We start from the raw sequence: 15,744 nt of genomic DNA on the forward strand, positions 1-15,744 counted from the left end.
CGGGGCGGCAGCTGGCGAGGGCTGGGCGCTGCGAGCGCAGCCCGTGGCGACACGAGGAGGATCGGCTAAAAATAGCCGCTCGGCAGCGGGAGGCGGAGAGGCCGCCGGGCTGCGCGGCGCTCCCCGCCGCTGCCGCTGGGGGGGCGAGCGAGCCGAGCCGTGCTGTGCCGAGCCGAGCCGAGCCGAGCCGAGGGGCGCCTCGCCCGCCAGAAAGGGCGGCCCGGCCCTGCTTCCCCCCCGCCCCCCCACGCGTGAGCGCCGTCCTGCGCGGCCACAAGGGCTTCGCCCTCGGGCTGGCAGGAGCAGGGCCCGCAGGGCCGGGACGGCCGCGCCGGCTTTGGCCCAGGCCCCGGTGGCCTCCACAGGGATAACCAGCTCGTAACCTGCTCCCGGAGAGGTGCCTGGGCTCCCTCGTGCCTCCTGCCGCCCTTCCACTAGGAACGTCCCTCAAATAAACCTCGAGGGAGGCGAMGCACCCTGCCCCAGAGGAAGGGCGGGAGGCTGGCGTGGGGCAGGCTGCTGCCCGGCCTCCACGCGCCGGGCCCGTGGGGTGTTCCCCCTCGGCCGCCRCATCCTGCGGGGGTGCCGCGGTCCTGCAGCGCTGTGCGCCCGTGCGCTGCTTTCCCCTCTCTAAAACCTCTTTATYGGTCTTAAGTGTTCCCAACTAGAGGATGATGATGCTCGTCTTCCCGACCGAACTGTTAACAACCACCAGAATTCCCTTTTCCTAATACTGTTTTATATGGCATATGAGGCAGTTTAGGACGTGTAGTCTGTTTTAACTGCATTTATTTCCGTCTGAATTTACGGATGGATTTTGTCATTACTGGGAAGGAAGGGAGTGTGCTTTTATATCTGCCCTTCCAGAAAGGCAGCCTCAAAGAAGCATAGTTCTTGGAAATCAAAGCAATCCAAAACTTCTGTTTGCAGTCTTTCACAGAAATCCTTTGGAGCTTGTATTTCTATATCTTCCACTTACTACTGTGGAAGTTAAATTACGTATTTTACTCAATGATAAAGTTCTTAATTTTTTAAGACCGATTGTACTTATTCTTTCCACTGTTTCAGATACTAACTTTTTTCCAAAAGAACTGCCTAAAATTGTCTTTTCCAAGATCGGTGAAGATAAAGCTGGTCGATAGAGATTTAGAATTTGGGGGCCTGAATGTCACTGACTGCTCAAGGGTTGTAACAGATGAAAATTCAAATGTGGTAAGCAATTTGTGTGTGTGTGTATCCCTCTAATCTTATTTCTCAAAATTAGAAATAAAACTGCTTCTGTGTGTATTTCAGCTTGGAGAGGAATCTCCTTGTTTTGTTTTGTTTTTCAATTTGGGAATTGATTTTAATGGTATGGAGTCATGGAGTACTATGGAGTGACAGATCTAAGTCTGAATCAGCTGATCAAATCACATAGCACTGCTTCTCTGACAAATACATGCTTTTCAACTTGAGCTGTACTTTTACTTCATTAGGTAGTCTTGTCCTCTGTCTACTCAAAAGAAGCATCAGCATTAGAATGATATTCAAAAAAGTAGTCACTATTCTAACACTTTGTTAAGAACTTCTGAACTTATGCAGGTGGAAAATGACAGGAAAGTGTCTCCAAGACACCTTCAAGTTTTGGTTACTACTGTGCTTGCTCTACTCTTTTCCACTCTGTGCCAATAAATACAGTCAAATGTTGCATGGTAATATCCAGGTGCCCTTTATCTAGCTTTTGCTAGGTATTGCTATTCCATTAATATATATTATATGCATTAACTAGTGCTAATCCTTACTGATCAAAAAGGAATTACAGACTTGACTGATGTATTTTGCTGGAGTGAATGTAGCTGTTCTTTCAAATGTAGTGTTCCCCATTTTACCACTGTAACTTTGAGTTACACAAACATTTACTGAAAGACATGGGGGTGAGAAGAGAATGTGGTAAGTCTGCATTGTAATTTATAAGTTTAATTTATAAAGCCTGAGATGAGATGTTTAATTCCTTAAAACAATTTCATCCCTAAAAAAGAGACTTGCATCATCCTCATGGCTTCTTCTCTACCATATTGTGAATGCATCTCTGCTGACCATTAAGCCTTTGATACCCCTCACATACATACACTGTAATTTACAATAATTGGGTTTTCAAATGGGAAGAAAACATGTATATTTGTGACACAGAAGATGAGTAAGGTTGTTGATGAGAGGACCAAGAAAGGTTTTGGAAACCCTACTGGAACAGAAAAGCTTGTCTTCCCCCTAGCTCTTCACTTACAGCAATACATTTATGAGGGACAATAAGAAAAAGTCTATAATAAAAGCTTCATGTTTTGTCTTACATTCAATTATATGTTCTTCCAAYTTTTTCCTCAGAAGAAAAGCCTGAAGGAACTAGGAGGGGGAAAAAAAAAAAAGCAACTTTTCCCCCTTGTTTTTGTCAGTCAAATAGAAGCACTGAAAATACTGARAACAATGAAAAACCTCATAGCATTTGATAAACTCTTTGCCACATTAACACACATTTTATTACCATTTATACTGTGGAAGAGTAGTTCTTTCTCTGAGGTGTCATGCCTTCACTGAAAGCTAATTTAGGCACAGAGTTGTAACAGCTCAGGAAGTCATGCTTGAAACAMGGAGAGTTGACCAAAGCATTGCTGTGCTGAAGAATTTAAAGAGTCTGCCTGCAATCCAACCTGGGTTCAGGACAAATCCTTCACTATGATATTGAAGGGAAATGTGTAGGATGTTCTTTACTGTTACTATCAGAATTAAGATGATACTCAGCTATGCCCCTTTCCAACACAGTGCATAGTTTCACAAAAAGTTATTTTCCTGTTGGAATGAACAGAAAAGATCCTTAAAATATAACAACACTGTACTTGCAGTGTGCAAATGCTTATTAACATGGATCTGAATAAGATGAAAATAACACTTGTCAGTGAAAAACGTTGAGGAATGAACAAAAGCTAAGTCTGCCCCATTAGTTGATGTTACATGCCAGCTCTTTGCTGAAACGATTAGTTCTTTTTGATGTGTTTCTGTTCCTGGACTGTCAGACAGCAAATCCTTTTCATTATCTCTGACAGTCAAGAGGCTTCAATTATTCTTTGGTGAAATCTTGCAATTCAACTATACTTCTAGTCACATCTAGAGCAGTCTGACAAGATGTACTTTACAGAGATGATTCTTACATTCACCTTGAAGTTCAGGGAGGCAAGCACCTACTTTCTGAGTAAGATGAATAAGCACCCCAAACTTCACTGTTGTCTATTCTTTAAGTTTTTGTCCAGTTTTGAATGGAACTCATGATCCTGCTTCTTATCTTCAAAGTCCTGATAAATACAAGGCATGCTGTACTCTGTGGAAATCAATACTAAATACTTTTCATCTGTCACCTTATACAGCTAAATCCTTCAGATGCTTCAGGTCAGATTTTTTTTTTTTTTTTTAAGGGAATGAAGTTCCTAAAAATATCAACTGGTACTGGGAATTTTATAAAGAACATCCATGTACCAAGTACCTAAAAATGTGTCCTCTTCTGAGCAGTGTTGTGAAATTATGTATGTTTTATACATATATTAATGCTTTCAAGAATATATGCTCTTACTAGTGTTTTACTGAGGAAGTTCACATTAGAACCAATGTTCTTCTCTAAAATTTTAAGATTTGCTTTTCTTCTCTAAGAAAAACATAGGAATTTTGGGGAAGGTTGTAACTTACTTGTGCTGTTTGTTAGCCTGACTGAGAATTAGTTAAAAGGTCTTTTGGATGAGACTGCTAGGCRTTAGTAAAATATCTTACTTGATGGCTCATAAAGATTAAAATATTATGTGTTTCAGATTGAATATAATTGTTGGTTTTGTTATATAGAAAGTGTTTACCTTTTTTTTGTAAAAAAGAACAGTGGTTTAGCTGATCAGATAGTTTTGCGCAACTGGTAAATAACCACTTAACTGCTACAGAAGTAGGCAATCTAAAAAAATCAACATAGTTGCTATCATTTTAAAGATAATAGGAATTTATTTTGCTAACATTAACAAGAATAGCTTTATGTATACTTAAATGACTTGTGAAAATATATTTCCTGCACAGTGGAGATATTTAATGTGTGATTAGCGGCCTCAGTCTCTATGCTTTCAGGAATGTCTACATTTGATAGGACTGTTCAGGTACTTAAAATTAAACCTGTTATTATCCCCTTTGTTTAGTGCCAATGGTTCACCAGTATTTGGAAATCCATGGGTTGTTTCTCAGAAACATGATAGAATCAAGTGGTTTTGATCCAGTCCTGTATACAGAGAATGTACACAAATCTTACCTCCTTGTAAAAAATAATGGTACTTATTTGGTAAGTAGTACAATGAGTGACAGGAGAAAGATTACTTTCTCAGAGCTCCAAGTTTTCATACAACATTTGTGCAGCAGCACTGTGCCCCCAAACTGTTTCTTTCACTCACTACTAAGCAAAGGTTTTCAAGTGCCCTCCTAATACTGTGCTGAAATGAGCAGCAGCTTAACTGAGCCATGCAGAACAAGTAATCATTCCTATCAAAAGAGGATCCAGGTTAAAGACTTATGAAGTGGATATCTGTGCAAAGATTCCCTGATAGCTTTAAACTAACCAGAACTGAGCCCTTTCCTAGCTTTCCGATATTGCCCTTCAGTCTTGATGCTGAATCCAGTTCTGTCCTGATCCTGACGATATTGCAGTCCTACCTGCTTTTTGTTCATACCTTTTTTTTCCTCTCTTTTCTGCTACTGAGGTGCCACATTTATCTACACTTCGTGTTGARGACGTTGGCATGTCCCATTATACYGGTGCAAGTGATACTTCAGGTTTCCTAACTCTGTTCTGATTTCTGTCTCTTTGCTTTTTCTGATCTAGGTCTCTTACCTGGAGTCATCCTGACTATGAGACTCAGGTATTGTCTTTACTCTGAGTCTGATTTAGCTCTGCAGCAAGCTATCACTCCACATCCTCTTTGCATAATGTGTGTTTTCTTGCTTTCTCCTTAATTTCCTGATGTCCTTGTTTACTCCTGCCATACCACATATAGTTCCACCAAAGAAGTGTATTTGTATTTACCTGTCATGATATATATCTCAGATTACAGGACTGAACACCTATTTCAACCTTGTCATGCTGATCCATGATTTGGAAGGTAGCTTCTATTCTTTCAGCTCTTACTAAGCTAGCAGACAGTAAAATACTCCTTCACTTATCCTGAATAGAAAATGGATTTTATCCAAGCAAAGATAGATCATAACTATATCAAGAACTGCCCACAGATCATAAATATATCTAGCTTACAACATTCCAGTATGCATCAGTCTTTATAAAAGTTTTATAGTTAAAAAATTAAAATATCCTACCTTTGCACTTGGTATGCCTTATTTGTTCCCTCACAGTCAATGTTAGCAGATAAAGAATATTATAAGCAAATTTATTCACTTTCTAACTGAACTACTCTTTTAAAATAAGATACATCTAAGTTGAGAAGAGGAACTCTCAAAGGAGCAATCTGACTTGAAATCTGACTAGCTCATGCTTATTTGGGTGGACGATTGCATCTGGTTGTGTCACGCGCTTATTACAGTTAACTGCATTAGAAGATCATAGCTGATTCTGAATGAAAGGGTGAGCCTGAAATTACATAGAACTTTCTCACTATAACTGATTCATCAGGTAGGATTTTTTTCAGCTTTCTGCCTGTCATTCATTTTTTATTATCCCACGCACTATGGTGATGACAGAGTTGTGATGAGGAACAGGCAGAGGTTGCTGTTGGGAGCCTCTGTCAACAAGCTTTATGCAGGCAGCTTGGGCATGACGATGATTCATTGATGATCAAACATGACCAACAGTATGAATGTCTGAGCAAATTTCTCCCCATTCTGGGAGAAGGRGGAAAAATGATTTGATGGCATTATTATTCCTTGCTGTGACTGTTCCTTCTTGTCCTGAGATGTCACTCCTTAGTAACTTTCCTTCTTAATATCCCATTGCTTGATTAGAAAGAGGGCAGTATGAACCACAGTGCCCATGGAAGGAGAGCATTTCTTCCACAGTTCACAGCCTTGGGAGGGTTATCATTGACTTGGCTTTCCCACTGGGCTGCGTGACCTGTAGCTGTAGCTGTTTGCTGTTGCTTTTGTTGACTTAAGCATGGATTCCATTAGCATGGCAGCACRGTAGGGCTTAGCTCTACTGTTAAACAGTTCCTCAGTTAAACAGTTCCTTCTAGATAATTGCACAGGCATAGGATAATTTTGTAATTATATTTGTTATTAACAATAARATATATATTTCGTATTGATGTCCATGACTTTTGAAGGCTACTGAGATAAAAATTAAGACATAACTCCTAGGCAGGTGGAGAAGGAACAGAGGGGCTTAGCCCCCCGTTAGTGCTCATGAACTTGGGCAAAGGCAGCATGTGCTTCTCTCAGAGGTATTGCTGTCAGGCTGTGGCTCCTCTTTCAATTTCTGTTAGCACTGTAGGCCCCTTGATATGATTAGTTTCTACTTGGCCTTAACCTTGTCGGCTCCCTTTTGGTATTCACATATTATCAACGAAATAATGCTCGTTTCTGAAAATGACCAGTTCCATTTACATTTCATAATCTGTTGAAAGGAAAAACATTTGCAACTGAATAAGAGAAGGAAGGAGCTGTCAACTCTGTTTTGTGATTACTTCCCACAAATGTTCTCACTTTTTACTTTAAAAAAGTGTTCTGACAAAAATATTAGCACTAATAGTACAGTATGCATATGTTCTCAGAGTATAAATAGTGCAACTTCATCTCATGAGATAGCTAAGGGCTCTATTCAATGACTGTAATGAGATTTGAAGTTGTTCAGCACCTCGCAGCAGGCACTCAGCACACATGGGGAAGGCAACAGGCTAAACTGATCACATGAAATGTAAAGCACCATCAGTTCTTATCAAAACCAAAGGGAGTCACAGAACTTCAGTGCCTGCAGCATCAAACCTTCCCTTCTCTGATGAACTTCAGAGAACATTTCCTTCTCTGTTGCACTGTATGAGCATCCTCCAACAGGCACATCCTACAAACAGCAGCATCCAGCTTTCACACAGAAAGTGAAACTTGTTCCCTCCAAATTAGACTCCCTTTTCAGGCAATACAGAGAAATACCTCGATGGAGCAATTCTTCCCATTCAAATATAGGAGCCTAAATTAGATGAGATGAATCCCACCCAAGTGTCTGCTCTCCTTTACTCATTCTTTACCAGGTTTCTTTTTATTACAAGAAGTCTTGCAGGTGATTTTTTTTATCAATCAAGTTGACAGAAAAAACTTCTCACATGTAGGCCATCAAGGAGAGATCAGTCTAATCTTACATAAATTCTGGTCTCCTAAAGTTAGTATCCAATTGCAAGTGGATATGCAGATATATTATGTTTAAGAGTATGAAGCGGATACATGCAATGTTTTGCAGTCGCAAAACTATAGTATGAAGTGGACACTGACAATACTAATGGTTTTGATTTTTAAAAAATGATGATCTTGCAACAACTCTGATATGATTTGTATGGAAAGTCAGAAATGAAAATTAACAAGAAGTATCCTACATATAAAAAAATAATACTTCACCTATTTTTAATACTCCGGTTTAATGTTTTGTGTCCTCTGCTGTGTTTCATACTTTTATTTTTGTTTTTTTACCACAACTATTTTCTCTTAGCTAAAGAAAATCAGGAAATGTTGCTGACTGGAAGACTACCTTTAATTTTTATCACCTACCATTTCTTTTCAATATAACTGAATAATTGTATAGAGGACACCCATATTCACTATATTGCATAAGTGCCCAATTTCTAAAAAAAAATCACACAATGTATTGTACCCTGAAAAGAAAAATATACTTGATCAGTGAATACCACCTCTTTTATGAGAGTAAAATATTCAGGGTTCTGGAGGTTTAGTTATATCTTTCTTTGTGTTATATATTAGAAAGAATGTTCATAACTGGTTCAACATGGCATAAAATTTTGTAATATACATAAGTATCTATAAATGTATAAGTATATATAAATGCATTCATAACATTTAAACACACACAAATATATTCTAGGTTACAGGTGACAACTGGAGTGTGTGTGTGTGTGTGTGCGTGCGTGCATGCAAATGAAAGATTTTTTTCTCGGCCTTCTGCAGCCTTTTCCCTGAAAAAGAAAGAATTTAGGAATATAGCAAAATTCACCTGTGCATAGCCTTTGAAACTTCCCATATTGCACCAGTTTATAGTACTAGAATTACAGAAGTAGAAAAAAAAAATAGAGAAAGCCTGTTCTTTCTATACTTTTGCCTTTTGTATGTAAGGCAAAGGAACTATGATCTCTGCCCTAAATCTTTTCTGCATGCAGTATAGCTACTAGAGAATATCCAGATCATTTTAGAAATAAGATTAAAAGAATAATAGTAGCATAATTTGTTACAAAACTCATATTTTACATGCATATTTATTTCTGTTGGTCTGCTCAAATGAAAGAAGTATCATGTATTTTTTTGATAAGGAATACAGTCATGCAACTTAAGTAGTCACTCCAAGTAAAACTCTGGAAAATCTTAAACTCATCTGTAAAGCTTTATATTAAGCAAGGATTTACTGAGGGAAAAGTTTATATCTAGTGTTATTTGTAAAAAAAAAAAAACAGTATATACATTCGTCTTTATGAGTGTTCATCCTATATATTACATAAATAGTCAAAACTATAGCTAAATATATGAAGGATTACCGTACAAAACAACTTAATTTTCTTCAGGAACTAGGTGGAAGTATAGGTTATGCCTTTTTTTTTTTTTTTTTTTTTTTTTTTTTAAGATATTCATGCTCAGTATACAAAGAAATCCTAAAGAGTTGCTTGATAATTTTTTTGAGGCATTGGGTAAAAGTATAACAAACATTTTTTTTTTGAGCAGAGCATTGGGACAGGTTGACAACTCAAAGATCTCATGATTATTTTTTTATTATACAAAACAAAATCAAATCATTCCAGTCATCTGTACTTCTCTCCACACTTTCCTAAACAAGCCAAGATATGTAAAATTGCTTAAATACGATATGAGCAAAGACTTTTTTCCATTCTCTAGCAAGTCATTTTTGGCTTAGTGCCAAAGCCTAACAAAGCTGTTTGCATATTTGTTGTATAGTTATTTTATTTTTGTATTTTAATAGTAGGAGAGCATTCAAATTCTAGAGTACAGACAGATCTAGGCATAATAAAAGGATCTATGAAGAATATATTCAAATCCTGCTGGCTTTAAAGGCGATGTTCTTGTGGAATGCTGTAGTAGTCAATGATGGCTGAATATTGGTAATTTGGAACTAAAAGATTTTTTCAATATTGTCACTTATAAAGAAATTCATGCTCTTCTTTCAGCTTCTTAAGCATCTTTTCTCCTACCTGTGGCTGATGTTTGAAAGGCTGAATCTTTACTACAAATCTGGACATTGTCACCCCAATGAAACCAAATGAGGATACATAGTTATTGGATGATAAATTGGGAAATTCTAATTGTTTGTCAGTCCATAGAATAGTAATTTTCTTTAGAAAACATTCCAAAACCCAGTTCCAATAAAACTGTTTGAATGGGGAATATTTTGCTGCATGCACTGGGAATCTGAAAGCAGAAAAGTAATTCTGTCAGCAGAAGCTGAGGACTGATCTGAAGTTTAGCATCTCAGTGCATCTTCACATTATGACCAGTGGTCGCCTCTGCTTATTAGTGAGAAAATGATCAATAATGGTCTTTGTAAAGATGTCCAGAACATGTCAGGTCTGCTTGTGACTCTTCAGACAATGACTGAACAAAACAATGATTACTGACTTTTTGATAACCATAAGATCCAAGGTATTTGACTTATTTCAGCTGTTCTTTCTAATACCAAACTTCCCAAGTACATTTGTCCAGTGTTTTTATTATTGCTCTTTACCTCCTCACTGAGCTCATTATGATATGTTTAAGTTGTCAACCTGTCCCAATGCACTGCTCAAAGAACAAATGTTTGTTATACTTTTACCCAATGCCTCAAAAAAATTATCAAGCAACTCTTTAGGATTTCTTTGTATACTGAGCATGAATATCTTAAAATCATCCTGTGGATTTTTGGGCCAGTGCTGAGACTAAAGATGYAGTTTAGCTCAGTTGGTTAGAGCATGGTGCTAATAATGCCAAGGTYGTGGGTTCAGTCCCCGTACAGGCCACTTGTTTGGGGTTGAACTAGATGATCTCCAGAGGTCCCTTCCAACCTTATCAATTCTATGATTCTAAACAGCTCCAACCATGAGAAGCAGATTACATATATCAGGAATTGCAGGTGGTCTTTAAAGAAGACATGAGAAGCTGAAATACAAAGTAACATCTAGATTCAAGCTGCGGGCAGCTAGAGGGCAAGAAGTTATGCAGTGATTGCTTTGGTATGTAGTGCTAGATCTTGCTTTATACCAAAGCCTTTCAAATACAGGTACATAGAATTAAGCATCCAAATCTACAATTACACTTTCAAATAAATATGAAACATTCAGCCATCATTAACATGTTTTTTCCTTCTGATTTCAATGAAATACAACAACTTTAAATCAGACACTTTTACTCTAGTTCCACAATGCAATTATTGTGTAGCTTGCCAGAGAGCAGATGTGATTCCAGGAGTCACGCTAAGGTTCTTCACCTTCAAGATTACCTAATGGATGGTCATTTCCGGATATGAAAGGACTTTCAGATTTCTGGAAGTCGTTTACTTTAGCATTGACATCAAGGAACTASAGGGGTTAAATTTCTCCTCTTTATTGAAGAACTCCTTTTTGATCCAGATGGCCTTTGTCAACAACTTGACACTATGAGCAGAAATAGTGGCTGAATGGAATTAAAGTCTTTCCCTTCCTCAGCATCTTTGGGCATGCCATTATCTGTGACATGTACATCTTTTTAATATAAGAATTTAGAGATCAGGATTTTGAAYGGGTAGAATTTAGAAATACCTATGTCTCTATGCATTAATAAAATGTTTACCCTGAAAGACAATGATTTATTGAAAGAACCCTTAAAGTGCTTCCACCTAAAGATGGAAGTTTTGCCATTCCATTTAATTTTTTTTTCTAGTTTTTAAAATCAAATTCTGTCATAGACTCCCTATAAATATTAGCTATGAATATATTACTCATTTTATCTTTAAAGGGGATATTTTTCTGTATTTTCCTATAATGAAAAGTTTCTGAATAAAAACAGGAGAAAAAGTGTGAAAAAAAAAAGTTCAACAAACATAATCCTCAAGATTACTTTCCTGGTATTATTCCAGGTCTTAAATTATTAATGCTTCTTTTTTTCTTAGAGGGTCCATCATAATCACAATGTGCTTGTGGATAAAGCTCTAAAATTAGGTGGTGTACTCCCATAACAAACCCATAACTTCAAGATTATCTTTTGAAGTAGCTATTTTTTTATTCTGAATATATACTTGTAAACATGGCATTTTCTCCAAGTTTGAAGTAGTTTAAGAAAAATAGATAAATATTTTGTAATATTTTATTACATAATTGATTAAATGATTGAGAAGGAAAGAGACTGTCAGACAGAATTTATTCATGCATAGTAAATCAACCTCTAAATTCAAGATSAGGCATGAGAACTCAGGTCAGTTAGTAACTGCAAAAATCAAATGAAAAAATGAATATGTTACATTTTACTATCTAGTGGGTAAATTAATTACATATGCCTGAGACATCTTGTGATCTTCTACCCTTTAATATTTTTTTCAGTGACTGGAAGGAAGGGTGCTTGGCAATAGACAACCCTGTTTGTGGAGAGCTCCAAGATGCAGGATGCTTGTCCCTGTCTCAAAACAGTATTTGAGTAGAGTATAAACGAACCAAATAAGTCTATTGTCTTCACAAATGAGGCAATAAATGCTGATGTCTTAGAGTATAGAAACAGTACATTTGTTTTCACATTTGTGAAATAGCAAGCATTTATTTGGATGCATGTCATTAGGGCTAAGTGAATGGTCTGTAACCAGACAGAAACAGAAGAGCTACCCATTCAGAATTCAAGGCTTAAGCTTTATTGCTCAAGATAGAATTTCACAAATATTTCTGAATATTTTATGACGTTTAAGAATGCACACAAGTTCATCTATTTGCTAGTTACATAACACTGTCACTCTTACGAAAATAGAAAGTACAAAAACTTCAGCTCTGCAAAAAGTGTAGCTGCCCACAATGTCCCAGTTTATGGGTTCAGTCCTCCAACGCAATGAGCACTTTGGTCCTAATCCAGTAAACTACTCAAGTATCTGCTTAACAGCAAGCACGTGAATAACTACGTTATGTTAAGCTGCTACTATAGCTAAATAGAAGTCACAGGGTCCTGATATTGTAGATGACATCTTTTCCTAACTATCTCTTTGAAATGTTAGAATTACAGTTACTTATCTCACTRGGTTACCACCACTCCTAAGAGCTAGTCTGTAACCTGTCATATTTGAGCGTGAAACGATTAAAAATGGTGAACAGACTTTTTCCTCTTACCAGTTGCTTTCAGGATGAGATGCTTCCAGGTGCTTGAAGGGGTTATTAGAAATTGGAGTGGAGGCTAAAGGAGYTGTAGCTTTCCTGGCTCCATTAGCTGCATGTAGTGTAATGAATGCTGTGTATCACTTAACAGCGAGATGCTGCCTGGAGCCGCTCCCACCTCTTTACTGAGCTTCACAGAAAGGGTCACTGCAAAGTTTATCACTCCTCCTGTGCTAGTTAGTAGAGTGAGGCTGGTGTGGTCAAAATGGCTGATGCTGCACTCATAACGTGACATTTAAGCTGCTCCAGCATGCTGTGCCCAGGAGCTTCCAGAAAAGTTCTAGCTGACCCAGCCAGGACTCCCTTCCATGGCCACAGGATTCTTCTTCTTTCTCTTCTCCCTACACCATTTTACCTCTTATAATCAGAGACAAATCCATGTCAGGTTCGACCTTTAACGACATCCATGTAGTTTATCAGCATGAAAATTATGCTTTGCTGTGCACATGATTTTTATTGTTACTAATACTTCATCACAGTTCATGAGTCTCACATGATGGATGTGGGCATTACCCCAGCTTGTGTGCGCCTCGTGAAGCTTCTGCCTTCAGTCTTCATTGTTGCAGTCTGCGCTATTTGCTTTCTTGCTCTCTATCCATCCATGTATAATATGACACATTTGCAACTGTAATCTCAGTATGAAAACAGCAAGAACTTTAAAAAATTTCATATATCTCGAGAGCCCTGTATATTACTTTTTAGCTAAAACAATGCTCAGATGGTTGTCACAAAGAAAGTTAAAGCGAAATGTCAAAAGCTGTAAGGAAAAAAAGCTACACATGGTAGATACAAGATTCAGTGCACGGTAACTCCCTCTTAATAAACAAGCAAAGATCTATTGGAAGGAAAATTTCCCTGCATTTGAAATTTAACTGCCAACCATCCACATCCTACACATAACTGTCATAAAGGATGTCTAAATCTGTCCTCATTTATAACATGTGTTGTGACAAGATTTGACAGTCTCTGAAAGAGCTATAATTGCCATCTAAACATCCAGCATTTTGTCAACTGCGATCATGTTTAGGGAAAGCATTTATTTCATTTTAAAAAAACTAGCATTTTTTCTTCCTTCTGAATGAGATGACAGATTTTTTTTCTCTTCTCATTAAGGGGCTGCAAGTCAGACTTAAGGACTTTTTTTTTTTCTTTTTCAGTATTTTTCCTGTTACAGAAGTTGGAACTTTTCAGACTAAGAGAATGATTACTTTAAAGAAACCAATAAAACTATAACAAAAATATGATAGATATCTTCAAAGGTACATAGGTATCTATCTACAAAGATACTGGTAATGTTGAGAATTTCTGAATGTCTTTTCATAGAATCATAGAATAGTTAATTTTGATGGGCACTCTGCTGAATATCACAACAGGAACCAAGACGAAAAAGTGGAAAAAATGTCCCCCAAATTTCCATTTATTACACTGAATAAATGTTATGTAGCTTTACTCCACTGCATATGGTCATTCTAATGCAACTGTAGACATTGCTCCATGATGAAGATTTGGAGYTGTCAGTGTAAGAGCAGAAAGAATGTTTTTGATGGAGGAAATGTGATCTGTCTCTTGGGCATTGATAGTCTATATAGGTGAGAATACAATTAATGCATAACTTATTAACTACCCTGATGGTTCAGAACTATACAAATTCTAACTGAGCCTGAGAGTTTATGTCTTAATTGTTTTCACAAAGTAGTGAGCAGTAAAAGTCACCAGCATTAGAGCAAACACTCCCCAAAAGTGTTGTTTTTATTCACTCTGGCAGTGTTCATGGTTCTTCTGTGTTTATTTGCCAAAAATATTCCAGCAAAAAAAATTTATTCACAGAAATGTTCACAACAAGTGAACAATAAGCTGTTCTTTTGGAAGTATTGGTACCAGAATTGGTACTTTTTCATGTGATTGGACAGTGATTGATGTAGCAGTGACATAGGAGCAGAATTATATGCATGTGTCCCCAAATCCTAGATTTATCTTGCTTGCCTGGTCTGCCCTTGCCAAGTGCACTATTCCTGAGAAGTGTATACCACACAGAGTGTTTGTACTGTGCTACTTTGGGGCTTTTAAGAAAGTACACACACACACATCGTATTTACATAATTACTAAACATGGTATTTAGCTGCCAATTAAGGCTCTCTTACATTCAAACCGTAATCATTATTGATTCCTTCTCATGCATACAATTGTACATAATGTGTATCAACAGTTACTCCACAGTATAAACTTTGATGTTAGTGATGATGGCCACATTATGCAGTCATTCCAATGCTCAGTTTCAGTTCAAACAGTAAGTCATAAATAATAATCTGACAACCACCAAATAACCTGTTTAAAAACAGGAATAAAAAAGTTCTTGAATAAGCAAATAATTACTATTAATCAAAACCATTTTCTTAAATTTTGCCTAAAAAGGGCATTTCAACATCCATGAATGTTTCATGGCTTTCAATAAGATCTTATGAATACTCCCTTATTAAAGAATATGCTTAAAAGAACAGAATCAATTCATATATTCCTCAGCTTCTACATATTAATAACGAGATGTTTTATTAGGAGTATCCTTAAACAATGGAAAGCTTATTTCAAGAAGCAAGGAGATATAAGTATGGATCATAGACCTGAATTAGTTATCTGGAAATAAGAACTGGTCCATTTAGATTTTTTTAAATTAATTTCTGCACATAAATCAAACTCTATTCTTCATTAATTAGAGCAACTGATAATGTGTCTTTTTGCACCTGTCTCAGATTATGTAGCATATATTTATTAGGATCTTTCCAGCATCCTAGTGTTTCAGTGATGCTGCTTCCCTAGCAAAGCAGGTCCCCTAGCTGACAGTATCTCTCTGTTGATCGTAAGGCAAAAGTACTTTTGAGTTCTAGGCTTAAGTGACTATTGGGTTCAGCAGAAACTGAAAGACAAAATGTTAGAAAAGTAGGCAAAGGCAGATATCCAGCAGATTCAAGTATCGTTGTAACTGAAGACAAATGGGTGCCTCAGTTATTCCCAGCTGTTAACACCTTCCAGAGTAACAAGAGTTTTGCCATCTCTCTGTTGATGATCACTATGCAGTTTTTAAACTTATCATCCTGAGTGACCTAAAAAAAGAAGTATGGTAAAGGGAAGCTGGAAAAGATAAACACTAGCAGATAG

The 15,744-nt window shown here is 37.3% G+C and overlaps 1 long non-coding RNA gene across 5 annotated transcripts in view; it reads left to right on the forward strand.

The window, feature by feature from the left end:
* The first annotated feature begins 182 nt into the window (after positions 1 to 182).
* Positions 183 to 15,744, forward strand: part of LOC146600870 (uncharacterized) — a 38,450-nt gene continuing 22,888 nt past the window's right edge. For 4 of the 5 annotated variants that reach the window (XR_014897140.1, XR_014897144.1, XR_014897141.1 and 1 more), the window contains exons 1-2: positions 183 to 397; positions 1,069 to 1,212. This is a non-coding gene — a long non-coding RNA (uncharacterized LOC146600870). Of the gene's footprint in view, positions 398 to 1,068; positions 1,213 to 4,876; positions 4,914 to 15,744 lie in introns of all 5 variants that reach the window. The other variant, XR_014897143.1, reaches the window with a different exon arrangement.

Source organism: Rhea americana, unplaced genomic scaffold (assembly GCF_003343005.1).
Source record: "Rhea americana isolate MKP2758 unplaced genomic scaffold, rheAme1 scaffold_112, whole genome shotgun sequence".
Taxonomy (NCBI): Eukaryota; Metazoa; Chordata; class Aves; order Rheiformes; family Rheidae; genus Rhea; species Rhea americana.